General features: G+C 41.3%; 1 pseudogene; it reads left to right on the top strand.

Annotated features, from left to right (window-relative positions):
• The first annotated feature begins 10,514 nt into the window (after positions 1 to 10,514).
• On the top strand, positions 10,515 to 11,262 carry LOC124097115 (small ribosomal subunit protein eS6-like; annotated as a pseudogene).
• Positions 11,263 to 11,905: the final 643 nt, after the last annotated feature.

The raw sequence follows: 11,905 nt of genomic DNA, 5'->3' as shown, positions 1-11,905 counted from the left end.
ACTAACATCATCAAAATGGCGATATTACCAAAAGTTCTCTATAGGTTTAATGCAATGCCAATCAAAATCCCAACGGCATTTCTTGTAGAAATAGAGAAAGCAATCATGAAATTCATATGGAAAAATAAAAGACCCAGAATAGCAAAAACAATGCTAAGCAGGAAGTGTGAATCAGGCAGTATAGCGATACCAGACTTCAAACTATACTACAGAGCAATAGTAACAAAAACAGCATGGTACTGGTACCAAAACAGGCGGGTGGACCAATGGTACAGAATAGAGGACACAGAAACCAATCCACAAAACTACAACTACCTTATATTTGATAAAGGGGCTAAAAGCATGCAATGGAGGAAGGATAGCATCTTCAACAAATGGTGCTGGGAAAACTGGAAATCCATATGCAACAAAATGAAACTGAATCCCTTTCTCTCGCCATGCACAAAAGTTAATTCAAAATGGATCAAGGAGCTTGATATCAAATCAGAGACACGCCGTCTGATAGAAGAAAAAGTTGGCTACGATCTACATACTGTGGGGTCGGGCTCCAAATTCCTCAATAGGACACCCATAGCACAAAAGTTAATAACTAGAATCGACAAATGGGACTTACTCAAACTAAAAAGTTTTTTCTCAGCAAAAGATACAATAAGAGAGGTAAATAGAGAGCCTACATCCTGGGAACAAATCTTTACTCCTCACACTTCAGATAGAGCCCTAATATCCAGAGTATACAAAGAACTCAAAAAATTAGACAATAAGAGAACAAACAACCCAATCAACAAATGGGCCAAGGACCTGAACAGACACTTCTCAGAGGAGGACATACAATCAATCAACAAGTACATGAAAAAATACTCACCATCTCTAGCAGTCAGAGAAATGCAAATCAAAACCACCCTAAGATACCATCTCACTCCAGTTAGATTGGCAGCCATTATGAAGTCAAACAACAACAAGTGCTGGCGAGGATGTGGGGAAAAGGGTACACTTGTACATTGCTGGTGGGACTGCAAATTGGTGCAGCCAATTTGGAAAGCAGTATGGAGATTTCTTGGAAAGCTGGGAATGGAGCCACCATTTGACCCAGCTATTCCCCTTCTCGGTCTATTCCCTAAAGACCTAAAAAGAGCATGCTACAGGGACACTGCTACATCGATGTTCATAGCAGCACAATTCACAATAGCTAGACTGTGGAACCAACCTAGATGCCCTTCAATGGATGAATGGATAAAAAAAATGTGGCATTTATACACAATGGAGTATTACTCTGCATTAAAAAATGACAAAATCATAGAATTTACAGGGAAATGGATGGCATTAGAGCAGATTATGCTAAGTGAAGCTAGCCAATCCCTAAAAAACAAATGCCAAATGTCTTCTTTGATATAAGGAGAGTAACTAAGAACAGAGTAGGGTCGAAGAGCATGAGAAGAAGATTAACATTAAACAGGGATGAGCGGTGGGAGGGAAAGGGAGAGAAAAGGGAAAATGCATGGAAATGGAAGGAGACCCTCAGAGTTATACAAAAGTACATACAAGAGGAAGTGAGGGGAAGGGGAAAAATAATATAAGGGGGACAAACGAATGTCAGTAGAGGGGGCAGAGAGAGAAGAGGGGAGGGGAGGGGAGGGGAGGGGAGGGGAGGGGAGGGGAGGGGGGATAGTAGAGGATAGGAAAGGCAGCAGAATACAACAGACACTAGTATGGCAATATGTAAATCAATGGATGTGTAACTGATGTGATTCTGCAATCTGTATATGGGGTAAAAATGGGAGCTCATAACCCACTTGAATCAAATTGTGAAATATGATATATCAAGAACTATATAAGGTTTTGAACAGCCAACAATAAAAAATTTAAAAAAAAAAAAAAGCACTTAACAAACTAAGCAAGTGTTCACCCTTATTTCATATTTTTTAAGGTCAGCTTAACAAATACACCTGAATCTCCACCCCCTAGAGATGTTCTGTTAAAATCCTAAACCCACTTACAACCAAGTAGGATAAAGCAACATAAACCTAGGTGGTATAAAATAATATTTTAAAGCAGTAACCAGCGTGCTTTTCCTTTATATCTTGCTGTCATGAAATTTCTTCATTATTATGCGGAGGACATCCTCCTTCTGTCCAGGCACTGAATGTGCATCATCTCCTGCTTGAAGGTAAAGCAGGACCAGAAGGACTGGGAAAACAAGGGGGTGTTTTTAAATATTGAGTTAAAAGCCCCTGGTCCAGGTATAAAGTAGAAAGACTGAGAGCAGACTTCATCGTTGCAACTAGACTAAGTAAAGACTCCAAAGGCTGAGAGAAAAGAAGAGGGCTACGTGGAGAGAAGCAGAATGAAATGGAGGGACAGTGGGCAGCTGTTCTAGCAGCTCCTGCCCTTTACTGTCAACTGGGAGTGGAGGTCTGGTTCCCTGCATCTACTGACAATCACCAGTCAGAGCAACCAGCACATCACCTATGAGTCTCACCTCACCTCTGCCCTAACAGGTAGCCCACTCCCTTATCCAGTGTACTCCATGTCAAGAATACCTCCTCCATTGGTCATACACACAAATACACACACACCTGCACCCATGCCCTGAGTATAGGACCTGGGGACTCTACATTTGTTCAAGGTGAGAGTAGATGGAACCATCAACCTGGCATTGGGACACACACACACACACACACCACCCTATTGCCTCCCCTTTCATATGTGTAAAGTACCTCACAGAGCTATGGGGCATCCGAAATTATACTGATAAATCAAAGAAAATTATATGGATAAATTAAGGAGAAAAAAAAGGTGTGGCCTCTAAACAAACGCAATAGAATATTAACTCTGAAGAATTGACTTAGAATTATATCACGGTCTTACCTGAAGTAGTTATCGTCATAAAACTTCTCTAAGTGCATCATCCTTATTTATCAGAAGTGTTTTGTTCATGTCACTGACTACTAAGAAACATGGATGAAGCCCGACGATCCTGAGTTCAGTATGGTAAACACTAACACCCACAGAGTTGGAAGGGATGGGGGTATCAAATGGGCTTACACAGAAAGTGTCAAAATGCCCGTGACTCTGCTTCAGGGAAGGGCTTTTAATTCCTGCCCTGAGCTTTCTGGCAAGGGACAAGCAGGATTTAACCTCCTCACATGTGATTAGAGTAGAACACAAAGTGACTGACCATTATTTAGGGCAGAGATGAGGTGAAGTGAGACTCATGGAGAAAATACATGAGTTGCTGGTTGCTATGACTAGAGATTGTCAGCCTGGAGCCTGAAGAGGAGGGAAAGCCCAGGAGGCAGAACCCTGCAAAGGAATCAAGAGCTTAATTCCTAAGAAAAAAGGGAAAACGCAGCAGGCTCTCACCCCGTATGTGGGAGACTACAGCCATCCCTCCGCCCTCCCTCATGTTTTCAACCACTAATTTCTAAGCACCCGTGATGCTTTAGGCAAACTGAACTCTACTGTGAGAACAGAAGTCAACAAGGGGACAGAGTGGCTGACCACATGAAGGTTATATGGTCCCAGGGACAGACATCATTACCTAGGCAATGACAATACAAGGGAATGTGTGCTATGAGGAGAAAGTGCTTTCCTATTATGAAAAAAAAAAAAAAACCTAGAGGGGAACTTGACAGAGTCAAGGGTTGTGCATAGCGGTTCAGAAACATTATGGTCAGAAGTACCTCTAAAAAATTCTTATAACTGACAACAGTAATTGCATATATTTATGGAGTACAATGTGATGTTTCAACACATTGAACGATGAGTAAGGAGACTGCAGGTAAACCAGGCGTACTTCAGTGAGCCAGACATGGAGCAGAGTTCTCACACAAGGCCCAAGAGAAAAAGCAAACCTGTAGAGAGGTTTTGTCTGATTCTCAGAGTTTTGTGTATTTGTTGTTATTGTTTTATTTTGATTTTCATTATTGGTCAATGAGGAAAGCTGTCTGTTACATTAAAATTTGGATTTCTATTTGTCTTGACATTTATTCATGGTAACATTGGACTGGAATTGAATAGTGATTACCCCTTTAGGACCTGCTTTGTCACAGTCCACATCACTCCTTCCTGTGCCCTGCTATGGTCTGAATGTGTTCCCCCAAATTCCTATGTTGAAACTTCATCTTCAATGTGATAACAATAAGAGGTGGGGGTTCAGGAGGTGACTAAGTCATGACAGTGGAGCCCCAGTGAATGAGATTAGGGCTCTAAGTCTTGTGTTTTAGTTAGCTTTTCGCTGTTGTAACCAATAGACCTGATAAGAACAGTTTCAGGGGAGGAAAAGTTTATTTAGGGGCTCCCAATTTCAGAGGTCTCAGTCCATAGACAGCTGGCTCCATTCTTGGGGGCTCAAGGTGAGGCAGAATATCATAGCAGAAGACTGTGGTTGAGTGAAGCAGCTCACATGATGATCAGAAAGCAGAGAGACAGACTCCACTTGTCAGATACAAAATATATACCCAAAGGCACATCTCAGTTACCCACCTTCTCCAGCCACACCCTACCTGCCTTCAGTTACCACTCAATTAATCTTTCGGGGAACAATTCACTGACTAGGTTAAGGCTCTCATTTGTCCTCTAAACCTTCTTGCATTGTGTCACATGTGAGCTTTTGGGGGACACATCACATCCAAACCATAACATCTTGTGAGGGTGCAGTGTTTGTGCCTTTTGTCATGGGAGGACACAAGAAGATTCTATAAGAAACAGGCCCTCACCAGACACCAAACCTGCCTGTAACTTGATCTTGGAATTTCTAGCCTCCGAAAATCATAAGCAATAAATACCTGCTGTTTATAAATTACCCAGTCTAAGATATTTTGTTATAGCAGCCAGAATGGACTAAGACATGCCACCAGATGTGAGGTCAGTTGTCATGTATCATCAAGTTTATGCTATTGTATGTTAATAGCAGAGTTCAAGGAAGAGAAAAAGGTTTCTTATGTCTAAGTTTCTACAAAAGATGGGAAAGGTATGGTGGCTCAAGAAAGGCAGGTTTCACTTGCTTCTTACCTCATTGATGGGGTGGTCCAGCCCCTGGATGTCTTTTGAATGTTGAGGACCTGGTCTACACTTCCATAGGATAAGAATCACATCTTCTTACCTCTGTGGATTCAGCACCAGGCCCAGGTTTTGGTAGAGAAGAAATACATGATTTGCTATTGTTTCATCTAGAGTTTGCCAAATAAAATACAAACTGCCCATGAATTTCAGGTCAGCATTTTTTAAATATCTTATGAGATATCTAAGCATCTTGGATTTTCCCATAGAGAGTTGCCCTGGAAGAGCGTCTGTGGATGACCACTCTAGTAAGGTAATGCTTCCTGCAGTCCCTCCTGGGAGATGGGAGTGAGCAACAGTGTGACAACACTACTTTCAGCCCCCCATTTCCTCCAGGGCTCTCTAGCAGTTGTGTGGGGATGGCAGATAGAGAGTTTTTAGGTGACAGAATCACCAGAACAGGTGATCATTTGGAGGTAGAGAGAGGAGGAAGCAGGTCAGACTTAGGTCCAGGGGCTGGGGCTGCCCAGTACTGGAAATGAAAGGTTCCCATGAATCTGCTGAAGCAAGAGGAGGCCACGTTCCTATCCCTGTCTTTTTTTTAGAATCCTTGCTTTCCAAAGGTTCAGCTACTGTTTCACCTAGAGTTTGCCAAATAAAATACAAACTGCCCATGAATTTTAGGTCAACATTTTTTTAAATATCTTATGAGAATCTAAGCATCTTGGATCTTTATTTGCTAAGTGTGACAACACCACTTTCAGCCCCCCATTTCCTCCAGGGCTCTCCACTGTTGCTCACTCCCATCTCCCAGGAGGGACTGCAGGAAGCATTATCCTACTAGAGTGGTCATCCACAGACACTCTTCCAGGGCAATTGTCTATGGGAAAATCCATTTTCCTATAATGCTCCTATGGCCCAACAAATTTTGATATAAAGAAACTAGGGCCATATTGCCCCCTAGTCAATGATCCAAAATCATAGACACAAAAGAGGAGACAGGAGAAGCAGGGAAAAAAACAACTATAAAGACAGAAGAGAAGAAGAAAGGACACCATACCTGTCATGGGTCAGGCAGAAGACTCCAAGGTCCTTGGGGAACCCTAATAGACTTACACACATGGGTGAAGGAATTATTGATAATATTCTATCCTTAATCTTCATACTTCTGCATATTTCTAAAATTGCTACATTGAGTATGTGCTACTTTTATTTTTAAAAATAGCAAATGTTATTTCAAAAAGGATAAATAAGCAGACTATTCAAAATTTTTTGCTACAAAAATTTTAGGATTTGCCTTTAAACCTGTGATAGCAGGTAGCACCATTTACATTCATGGGGCAGAAGCATTTGTAGGAAATTAGTAGAGGAGGTTCTGTGGCCTGATGATTCTGCATAAGCAGTAATAAACCTGAAGCAGTCACATTCAGGAGCAGCACTTACTAACAAAAAGCTACTCAGATTAATATGTCTAAAACCTTCGGGGAACTCTATCAACACGCCACTCTTTTTAGTAGAACCTTCACAATCTGATGCCACCATGCACCCAAAGCATCGACCCAGAAAAGCAAAAGATAAAATGATAAGGAAAAAATAAAATGATATGTTTTCTTTGTTACAATGCCAATTTGCTTTTCTCCCCTCCCACACATGAATTCCAATGGGTGCAAGCTATTCTCTCTAGGGAGGAGGGGGGGGAAGAGGTAATCATGACGAATTATCCTTTTTCCAAGTTATCATCATCTTGCTCTGTCTCTGTCAAATTGTTCCTCCAACACAGCAGTCTGCAAGCCCCGCTCAGCCTCCCCCCTCCAGTGCTATTTATACCTTTTGGATCAAACCAGCACTTTTGCATATCTCAGCCATTCCAGGGGCTGCCGTGAAGAACTGCACTGTTTTCAGTCATTTCCATCAGAGTTGTTCGTGGTCACATCCCTGAATATCTTTAAGGACAATGCGTTCCACAATCACTTCAATCTAAATCTGTCGATAATTATGATAGAAGGGGATAGTCTAAATTTCACCCATGAAATTTCAAGCCGATGTGTCGCTTCCAAATTATCTGTACGCAGCAACACAACCTTGATCTGCAACTTTGCAAAGAAGTACATGTGAGCTGCTTCTGCTGCTTCTCTTTCATCTTCTTCTTCTTTTAAATTCCCCCAGGAAACTAATCGCTCTTTGTCCTAAAACAAGATTATGCTTTTTCTTCTTCAACAATTTTCTTTCTTTCATAGTTTTATTTGGTAGGTCTTGGCTTCTTTTATTGAAGCAGACACTCGTGGAACAAAAAACTAAATTTTCTAAATGGTGGGGAGGTAGTGAAAGAAGGAAAGAAAAGAGTGTTGCAATGAAAGGAGAGAAGGATGGAAGGTCTGAAATTAAAGAGATGATCTTTTGTTCTAGAACTATCAGCCTAGCAGGACACTGCGGCTCTCTTTCCAACTATTTTTTCTGGCTGGAAAGTACGCTGAGTGCCTGCAGATTTTTAAAGCTTCCCTGTGAGGGTTACAGACTTCCCTAACCACAGTCTCACTCTTTTCTCTGCAATTCCCTGACCCCCCTGGAGTCAGCACCCTAGGAGTTTATATCTAAAGTATTTAAAATACTAGATATGGCTATAGTCAAAACAGATGATCCGTGCCGAACATTGGGAGGTTTAAAAATGAAAATGATACTGTAGTAAAGCTTAAAGGGAATATGGGATGAGGGGGTAGAAGGAGAGGAAATATTTTAAGACCTCTAAGGCCTCTTCTTCCAACTTACCAGAAGGCTATATGTTAGGAAACTTGGAGAAAATTTATGGTGTTTACTGGAACCTTCTTGGATTCTAACAATAATTAGTCTGTTTCACCCACTTGGGTTTAGGAATATGTATAGGAAGGAGCTTCACACTGGCCAGAATTTCTCTTAATTCTCAAACAAAGAATGCAGTGAGCAGCCAGCTGGTGTTCCACACCCTCAAAGGAAAACTCAGCTTCTCCATTTAATTCCTACCCAACAGGGAGAGCGGAAAGAGTACAGGAAGTAGAATCAGAGGATCTGGGTCAAGTCTTGCCTATCTGAGGATATGGATTAAGTCTCAGTTTTCTCACACTGAAAATCAGAATTATAATTTAAAAATCCATGAGCATTAAAAGACACATGGGTAAACTAAAAACTCCAAGTTCATTGTTTATCACCATTAACTATCCTGTCTCAAGGGGAGGATCGGCCCCCACCTCATCTCATCATTTGACTGTGTCACCTGCTTCCAAAAATGTAACCTGGGAGGTTTCTGCTTACCCTGTGAGCATGCTCAAGTCTGTAAAAGGGCAGATGAAATCTAAAGAAACTACCCTTTCCTCCATGATAAAAATGTGTCTCTAGACCAAAATGCTCATATCTAAAACAGCATTTGAAGTATTTTCTGTGTGTTTCTTACCATGGGAACAAGATAATTTTCAAAAACAGAAAAGCAAGACAGGAACAAATTAATTTGCTTTAAATTAATAATAATATGAAATGTATATAGTGTTTTTGCCATCTCTCCCTCACTCTAGCCCTGAGATGTTGGTACTAGCAGTATCTCATCATACAGATAAGAAAACTGAGGCAGAAAACAGAGAAGTGACATATGTCCCAAGTCTCATAGCAAGCAAAATAGTTGTATAGCTGGATTCTGGTTAATTTGAGCATGCAATCTAGAATCAATGTGATATAAGGTTGGCAAGGCAGAGAATAAATATGTCATTGTGATTTCTCTTTGCCTTCAGGATAGGATTAAAGTCCTTCAGCTGTGCCACAAAGCTCTCCCTGCCCTGGCCTTTGATAAACTCTCCCGCTTCATGTCCCGCCATATATTCCCACACTCCAGCCACGCCCCCTTCTCTATATTCCTTTAGGTGTCCTGCCTTGCTCTGCACCCTTTCCTAATGCGCATCTGCTTCCCACTCCCATCCTGTCTATCTACTTTGTCTTACTCATCTAGGAAATCTCCACTCAGGTGTCACCTCCAACCCGCAAACCCAGGTAGGTCCACATCACCTGCACCCTTCCCTCTGCTCACAGTATGCCTGAAGCTTACCTAATGATGATGTAACACAGAGGATTCAGTTTCCCCGTCCTCTACCCAAACAGCCTGCAAACTCCTTAAGAGGAATTCCTTCTTTTCAGATCTGATATGGAACAGTGTCATAAGGAGGTAGTTGCCAACAAATGCTGAATGTGTGGCCAGGAACAGAAAAAATGCAGGAAAAAAAGCTATTGCAAAAATTATACCAATGCCTCACAAGAGAATCTTAGCATTTTTAAAACACTGTCATAGATTTTCTTGTTTCACCCTCAGAATATTTTATAAAAGTCAAATGCTTTATCATGGAAACACAGATTTGCCATTATTTTCCCATCCCAAAGCAATATGATTTCTGTGTCCTTTCATAGAAACCCTCCATGTTTTCCCTGTCTCTTCATCCTTCCTTCTATCCATAACAAGCTTCACACTGGTCACATTTAATACATTTATTTTTAGGTTGGTTTCTCTGAAGTCCTAGACAGTCCATATCCTCGACTTGAGGACCTTTGTTCTTTTTCTTCCTCTTTCTTTTCAGTAAGATGCCATAAACTCTCTCTGGTTGACAATTGCTGGCCACTCTTTTCTTTTCACCTTACAATGAGCCCTCTGGCTCTAAAGTCTTTTGCTGCAGGGCTTAAGAAGTCAGGAACTTTCTACAGTCTTCCAGCAACAGTCTCTCATAATATTCAGTAACTATCTCTTTCATTCCTATTCTGCTCTTTTCTACACCTTATCACAGTGATTTTGCCTCTTTATCTTCTATTCTCTGATTTTTCAATTGGTGCTCTGAGGATCACTGGGGATTCCTGAGAGCCCGACAGAGGCCATGGAGGGAGCTGTGGGGGAGCTGCCCCAGCCCAAACTTCAACCCAAACGACTGCTTTGGGCTCCAGCTAAACTATAGGTGAAGAAAAAATTCTGAGTCTGAGGCTTCAATAAGTTTGAAAATCACTTCTTCACCCACTGGGTTTTGTATTAAAGATGTCCTGATTGCCTTTTTCTTTTTATAACACAGCCCCTCATCACTTTTTCAAAGAATTCTCAATCTTTTTTTTTTGCTTCAGCATTATTATGAGTTCAACATACATACAGTCCCCAAAACTTTGGAATTAGCCTCAAGTCCATCCTCTTCCTCATTCTAAATCACCAAGTGTTCTTGATTCCACCTCCAAAGCTCTCCTTAAAACTGATTCCTCTTCACTATTCATGTTACCTGGGTTTGGTCTCAGTCCACCCTGACACTTTTCTTCCCCCCAAGAATAATCTTCCTAACACATCTATGTGCCTAAAGTCCCTGTGTCCTTATTCTCCAATTCCTCCATCCCAAGCCTGTATCTCTCTTTTACTCCATATCAACCCAAATGTAGGACCTCTTCAGGGTCCTTCCAAAAAATTTAATCCAAAAAAGAACCAATGAGCAGCTCTTTTTTGTGGTGCCTTGTGAGTGATCAGCTGCACCTAGATGAAGCTGAATATCTCCTTCCCAGCTACTGGCTGCCAGAAATTCACTGAAGTGGGTGATGAACGCAAACTTCATACTTTTTGTGAGACGCGTATGGCCACAGATGTTGCTGCTGATGCTCTGGGTGAAGCATGGAAGGGTTATGTGGTCCCAATCAATGGCAGGAATGACAAACTAGGTTTCTCCAGGAAGAGGATGTCTTGACCCATGGCCATGTTCACCTGCTACTGAGTAAAGGGCATTCCTGTTACAGACCAAGGAGAACTGGAGAGAGAAAGCGCAAATCTGTTCGAGGTTACATTGTGGATGCCAATCTGAGCATTTGCAACTTGATTATTGTAAAAAAAAAAAATGGAGAGAAGGTTATTCCTGGACTTATGGATACTACTGCGCCTTGTCAACTGGGATCCAAAAGAGCTCATAGAATCTACAAACTTATCAATCTCTCTAAGGAAGATGATATCCACCAATATGATGTCAGAAAACCCTTAAACAAGGAAGGTAAAAATACAGGACCACAGCTCCAAAGATTCAGTAGCTCATTACTCCATGTGTCCTACAATACAAGCCCTGGCGTATTGCTCTGAAGAAATAGCGTACTAAGAAGAATATGGAAGAGTCTGCAGAATATGCTAAACTTTTGGCCAAGAGAATGAAATAAGCCAAAGAAAAATGCCAGGAACAGATTGCCAAAAGATCCAGGCTGTCCTCTCTGAGAGCTTCTACTTCTGAGTCCAGTCAAAAATAAGAATTTTTTAAAGAATAACAAATAAGATCAGGCCTTCAAAAAAAAAAAACAGTGAGTATGCAAGCTAAAACTTACTAAAGATCTGTGGAGAAGATGGCAGAATAGACTGACAGCTTTTTCCCCATATCAAACCACTTAAGAAGTCAGAATAGATACTTCTCTCTTCCTCCCATATCCTCTCTGAGCCAGGCCATCCCTCGGGTATTCCCTGCCTGCACTTGCCCATGAACAGTGCCTTACCTCCCTGGTTACTCTCTCTTCCACTTGCCACAGACCCACTTCAAAATTGTCATTCCTCCTACAGCTATAGATCTTAAATCTGGGACCCAATATGACATGAATTTGCAGTCAACTAGTCCTGATCAGAATCCCAATTCTGCCATCTAGTTGCTCAGTGACCTTGACAAGTTATTTTCTCTCTCCAAGCCTCATTTTTTTTTCTATAAAATGAGATAACAATACTCCTCTCAACAAGATTTAAATAAGGATTAATGATAACATATGTCAATCATAGAACACATAACAGGTACCTAATAAATGGAATTAAAAGTAATTTTGTTGTTCTTGCTCCTCTTGCTCCCCATATCACCAAGCTTCCTATAAGGAAACAATTTCCCCATGTGTGAATCTTTTCTATGACCAT

This window comes from Marmota monax, unplaced genomic scaffold (assembly GCF_021218885.2).
Source record: "Marmota monax isolate L192 unplaced genomic scaffold, Marmota_monax_Labrador192_F-V1.1 WCK01_AAM20220418_F8-fsc00020, whole genome shotgun sequence".
NCBI classification, from domain to species: domain Eukaryota; kingdom Metazoa; phylum Chordata; class Mammalia; order Rodentia; family Sciuridae; genus Marmota; species Marmota monax.
Note: the sequence above shows the minus strand (reverse complement) of the source record. Positions and strands in the feature narration are given on the sequence as shown.